The following is a 6,799-nucleotide window of genomic DNA, read 5'->3' on the forward strand; positions in this document are numbered from 1 at the left end:
CCTGCTGAAGGTCCAAAAATACATGGTGGTAGTTGGTGATGTGTTTTCTTGTCATGAGTAAAAGCTATAAGGTCACAATAAAGATATCTAAGCAGTTATTAGTTTTAAGTTCACAAATTGACAGGCAGAATGAGAGCCAAATTGGGTTACCGTCTGTCAATTGCAAAACTTTCTGGATAAATAAGTTAAATTACATTTCTTTGAGAAAATATAATGAAATTTTATTACTGGACAGTTGCAGAATTTAAGAAAATATCATATATGCAAAAATCACCTTCCACCATGTTTTTTCTTCACAGGAATTATGGAATGATTCTTTAGAACCCCTCCCTTCTGTCCCCAATGCTTTTTTTGTCCATCCCTGTTTGAAAGAAGGGATATTGTGGCAGATGGTTATCAGTATCCTACTCCAGACTGCACTGTTATTCTGAATTGCTGATGGTTAACAACAGTGTCTGATGTCTAGTATCCTCATCCTACCACACACACTTTATTAAGTTATTTTAACGTTTTAATTACATGCTACATCTTAGCAACTTTCAGTTATAACACTGTTTCACCTTTCCTTTCACACATGAGTACCTCCAAGGTTTTTTTTCCTTTACTGCTTAGAGACACAATGTGAAATACTGACAGTGTTACTGAAGAACAGAGAAGTAACACTAGTTACAAGTGAAAATAGCAATGCAATGAAACATAAATCTTGCAGGATATTTTTTTAAATATACTATGTTAATGATTGATATTTGGGGTTTGTTTTCTGGTTTGTTGATTGATGAAAAATGAAAATATTGAAATAAGCCAGTTGACGTTCTTATGACAAGATGCTATGTCTGTTTGCTAATCAGTAAAAATGACTGTGAGATTCTACTCTCTACTTAAATATCATGTCCGAATTCATCCTCATATGCAAAAAGTTTATCCATTAAAGGAACTGCAGGAAATGGCATTTAATTTAGAAAATCAGGCCTAGTTTTGTTTATTTATTGTTCCTGTTTATATACAAGTGTGTGCAAAAACTAACCACAGGTGTCCATATGTGTATTTTTTAAACCAAGCTAAATGAATAGGCAAAAATAAATATGCATTTTTCTCAGCACTAAAAATGTTATAGAGATACATTACTGTAGGTATTTTTCTTCAGAAAAGAAATAGAAGAGTTTCACATGCCTTACATACACTGGTGATTGCAATGACAGCTTGGAATCTGGGAGACCTCTGTAAATGCCCTCTGGGGCCAGCATGCTTATCTAACAGAGTAATAGGCAGATGATGACCTTTCTCCAATAGGAGACCTAGGCTTTATTAAAAAGAGGTGTATTTCTGCTGATGCATTTCAATTTTCTTAAAATCAGCATGGGATGAGTAGAAAAAAAAATTGAAATTTTGAAACTCTCCCCTATGTTGTCATCTCTTGTTCTCTCTCCCCAGGGAGATACACATTATACTCACCTATGCAGGAGTTATGCCTGTGTGTAAAGAAATGCCAGTGCCCCAAGCACACCTGACCCCCACCTGGGCTCCAGCTGTTTGTATCCTTTGGGTGCAGGCATGGTGCTGTCAGCCCTGCTGTCTGCCTTGGTTCCTGCACTTGCCCTGCTTAGTTCCCATCCCTGGTGATCACCAACTTAATGACTCTGCTGGATCTGCAGAGTTTTAGAGGTCACGTCATCTTTATGAATTTATCTCGTCTATATTTACTCTTGATTCAATAAAATAAATCAAGTCTTCTTCCAGCAAAGCCTATGGCCAACCAGTGGGCCAGTGGAAGAAAAAATTAACACAGTCCTCAGTCTCTATTGATAGCACCTTCTCCTATCATAGAGAATGTTAATGTATAGACAGACCTTGTGACACAACGAAAGAGTATCAAGTGGTAAATTATGAATATACATACTCTACTCAGTAATAAGGATGACTACAGCATCAAAAGAGTTGTTTCTTATTAAGACTCTGTTTCTTAGTAAAGAATTGGTGTACAGCAGTGTGTTTCAGCTTGAATTTTTTTTATCTGAATTTAATATGCATAATTTGCTGCGTGATGTCACACTCCCCCAAAACTAAAGAAATCCTTCAGACATGGGCTGAAAGCCACAGTTAGAAAATTTGCACAACCATTGCATAAGAGATCATCTGCCTGCTGCTCTGTGTGTCCAACAGCTTGAACAAACGTGTGTCAAAGACTGAGGGTGACCTCCCTTTTCTTTTTATACTTCTCAAAGCCTTTACAACACACAATTTCCAAGAAACATTGTAATACATCTTACAATGTGTAAAATCTTACACATTGTTGCTAACATTATCAGAAGCAATGCATAAAATGATGGATGCACAAAGGAAAAGATAGTATTTGAGTATTGAACCATCAGTTCCAACTCAAGGTGGAAGTTATATCAGTAATATAACAGTAGCACACTAAGATCACCAAAGCACTGGCACCCTTTTGCAAAGATACTTGAAACTTTAACAACGAATCTATGATACAAAATCTCAGAGGGATACTCTAACTCACATGAACAAAACTTTCTAGGGGAAGCAAGTTGCACCTACAATGCCATTAAAGAAATATTACCTCATTTATATGATAAAGTTTCAAACCTTGGGACTATCAGAATAAAAATATGAGTGTAAATGTTTACAGTTTTATTTGAACATGACTTTTGTTCAAGCATTTTCAAACCATGCTATTCAGACCACGTTTAAGATTAACATTATGAGTTAGTTTTCAAAATAAAGTTTTGAGATTGAAAAATCAGTTTGGTTGGACTTCCAAGAATAGAGAAGTGGAATCTAAAGCCAGTGAAATTCAATGTCTCTCTTATTAGAGAAAACTTACTCTTGTCCAAGTATTGTGCATGCTTAAAAAAAATAAACCACTGGTGTCCAAACAGCAAACCCCAACTCCTAGTATAAATTAGCTTTGGACTTCATCTTGCTCTAATTTTGGTTGACTCCAGATTTTATGCTTACATCAGGATCACGCTTTTAATCCTGAGATTGGCAGGTATGAGAATTTTACAATTACCATGTTTTAACAGCTATAAACTAATCACGATTATGCAGATGAAGTTAATAAACCTTTATGTGCTTTCCAGAGTAAAAAGTTCAGAAACTTAAGGAGATTGAGAGTAATCATCTTGGCTTTACAATGGGAAAATCATGCCTGACCAACCCAATAGCTTTCTACAATGAAATGTCTAGTTTAATGGATGAGGGTAGCAGTGGATATTGTTTATCTCACCTTCAGCAAGTCTTTTGACACTGTCTTCTATCACATTCTCATTGGCAAAATGATGAAGTATAGGTTAGATAATTGGGCAGGGAGGTGGATAGCAAACTGGCTGAACTGCTGGGCTCAGAGGTTTGTGACCAGTGGCATGAAGTCCAACTGAAGACCAGTCCCTAGTGATGTACCCTAAGGCCTGATATTAGACTAGACCAGTACTATTCAACCACATCATTAATGACCCAGCTGATGGGATGTAGAGCACACTCAGCAAGTATGCAGAAGATATAAAACTGGGGGAACTGACTGATTCAGCTGGTCATGCTGCCATTCAGTGGGAGCTCAAAATACTGAAGAAAGGAGTCCTTAGAAATACCATGAATTTTAACAACAGGAATTGCAAGTTATAAACTTAGGGGAAATAACTCCAGGCGTTAGTACCCACTGGTGGCCAACTGGCTGAAAAGTAGCTTTGCAGAAGACTTTGGTTTCCTGGTGGACACCAAATTGAACTTGACCCATCAATGTTCATTTGCCACAAAGAAGCGCAAACGACCTGCTGGACAGCATTTGGAAGAGTGTTGCCAGCAGGTTGAAGGAAGTGACCCTTTTTCTCCACGTGGCACCAGGTTAAAGACACATCTAGGTGCTTGGTCCAGGTCTGGGTTCCCCAGTGCACGGATACATGGACATATTGGACATGTCTAGCAAAGGGTCACAAAGACGGTTAGGGGCTTGGAGTAGTTGTCATATCAAGACATCATCATCATGGCTAGGCTTCGTGAACGAAGATTTGGGAAGGGCTCTACCCACGTTTCTTGCAAGCGCGTTGGTGGCTAAAAAGGCCAATACGAGATAGACAAGTCCGGTTGCAAAAGGCACAGCAGAAAGACTCCTTAGATGGTATATTCTGCAAGGCACGATTCTTTCTGCGTTGTCTTTTCTCCTCAAGGGTGAACCTGCGTGCTTTCTCAAAAGCATCAGCAGCGTTACAGATGGTCTGTCTCCAGGCCTCCCGATTGGAGGCCAGAGTAGGCCAGTTATGGTGATCAATATGCCCGAGGCTGAGATGTTGTTTCAGGGAGTCCTTGTATCTTTTCTTCGGGGCTCCTCTCTTGTGGCAGCCGGAGGCAAGTTCACCATAAAGCAGGATCTTAGGGAGGTGGTGGTCCTTCATCCTGGTATCAAGACATACAGTTGTGAGATACAACCTGCTACAGCTGACCCTTCTCTGAGCAGGGATATTGACTAGACAACCCCCAGAGATCCCTTGCAACCTTATACACTTTGTGATTCTCTGAGAAGAGGCATTCTCAATCTGTTTGCTGAGATGCTTACATGAGCACCTCAGGAAAATAGAAATCTTATTTAGTCCCAGACGTGTCAGATTCTGTGCTATATTAAGTCCAAAAGAAATGCCTGATATTACTTGTGGTTCATTGTGTAGTATTGATGTGTGTAGTATTAATGAATAACGACAAAAATGCAAATTACAATTTCTTGTGTATATTTTTTTCTAGAGCTACACACTGCATACAATTCAGTAGCTCTTTTACCTCAAGATATAATGAACAACTACAGAAAACAAAAATATTTTGTGTCAGGTCTTTGCTAATGCCCTGGGAACCACTCATTCCACCCACATTCTATCAAGATACTGTTATGGAAAGAATAAACTTTTTGTAATGCAAGGCAGTATAATCTTGTGACTTTTCAAGCAGTGTATGTGATCATTACATAAACACTTTTCTGAAATACTCTGAATCACTGTATAATACATCCATTTATCTAATTCCACATTATAATAACATTTGAGAAACAGTCTTAATAACACTAATAAAGTAAGTACTTGGGCAATTCAAAGTTTCAGCTAAAACCAGATCTTTTTGAGTTCCCCCCAAAAATAATAATAGAAGCCTTCTTTATTTGTTTATTAGCTTTCTTGCTGTAGGAGCAGAAATGTAGCTATTAAAACATCTTGTATCATCCATTCCAGCCTGGTACAATCTTTCTGTTTGTAAATCAGCATCCAGAATGCAAGTGTATAGACTCTGAGAATATCACTGATTGCTATACTGCCTAGCTTGTTTTGGTGGCAGTTTCGTAAGTTCAATATTGTCATGTGCTTTCTGACCTGATTTGGAGCTTGCAGCATGTGCTACTAATATTCATCCTTGTTATCATGATCCTTTCTTTGTTAGGCAGTGTGTCAGCTGTTTATGCACTTGGTCTTGGATTTATAGATGCTGTTGCGTCAAAACTCTCTGTCTGAGAATAGTATAGTATCACAGGTTTTCCTCTCACAAAGTCCCCTTGCTTTCACAGTAGCATTTTTAGGTTTTTTATTATGTTTTAAATTTCTTCTTGGGCTGGAGTTATATTTCAGATTTAATTTCATATTCTTGATCACTGAAAGAGATTTTGGCTGTTTTATCTCAGACATCTTTCAAGGTGATTGTATTTTCTTTTTATTTACCTTAGTGAACAAGTGGAAGTTACTGGTTTTCTAAGGTCATTTTAAAGTGTGTGGTTTTGTTTGCATAGTCTTTACCTTCTTTCATTTTACTTAGATGTTGTAATGCACTAAAGGTTTAATGTAAAATTACAGATAATGTGATGTAAATTAGCTCCATGTTAAGGAACATAATGAGTTTACCATGAGTTCCAGATTACTGGAATATCTTTATATACTCTTCTCTTAGACTCTTTCAATGGCAAACCTGTAATTAAACCTTAAATTTATTTAAAATCTGTGTTCATTAAATTATAAAATGTAATAGTAACATTAATTTTGTAGAGTTCTAAATGACATTTTTTTCACCTTTAAAATAGTAATAGATTACTTTAATAGGACTATTCAAGTGTATAAACCTGAGCATGTGTTTAAGTGTTTGCATGATTGGATTCTTTGTATACAAAAGAGCCAGTGGAATTACATTTGTATGGCTGACCTTCCTAATTTTGAAGACTGAGAAATGCAACAAACGGAAATTCATTTCTTTTCCAGAGTCTAATAAAAGTTACCACCTGTCCTTAACAGGCTAAGTTGAGAAATCCTGGGAAAAAAAAAACATTGAACACTGTGAGCCTTTTCTGCATTACTTGGGAAGGAGTGTTAAATCAATCATAAAATAGTTAAAATATCAAACAAAATTAGAACAATACAGACAGAGAGAAGCGGTAAAGAATCAAATAACTAAAAGGCTGTGCATGCAGTCCTTAGTGGTCTGGGTCTGGATATTGTGGATCATTATTACTACATATTATTCACACTGATTCTGAAAAACAAAATCGTATCTCAATAATAAAGGCAGCATACACTCCGTTTGAAGAGAGACCATAGTTTGATGAAAACTGTTTGCTTCTCGGTTGTCTTCATAGTGCATTCTAGTTAAAAATAATGAGATTGTTGTTGAATATTTTATGAATATTTACCTGTAAAAAATGACAAAAAGAAATGAGAATAGAAAGAATAGAATGCAGCACTTTGTTCTGTAGTTTATAAATTAGTTACATACGTTTTGTTTCGGGGGCTGCTGCAGGCGCTGTGCAGGACGCCGCGCCGGCCCGGGG

Source organism: Neopelma chrysocephalum, unplaced genomic scaffold, assembly GCF_003984885.1.
Source record: "Neopelma chrysocephalum unplaced genomic scaffold, ASM398488v2 Primary Assembly neopelma1_96942, whole genome shotgun sequence".
In the NCBI taxonomy this organism is placed as follows: domain Eukaryota; kingdom Metazoa; phylum Chordata; class Aves; order Passeriformes; family Pipridae; genus Neopelma; species Neopelma chrysocephalum.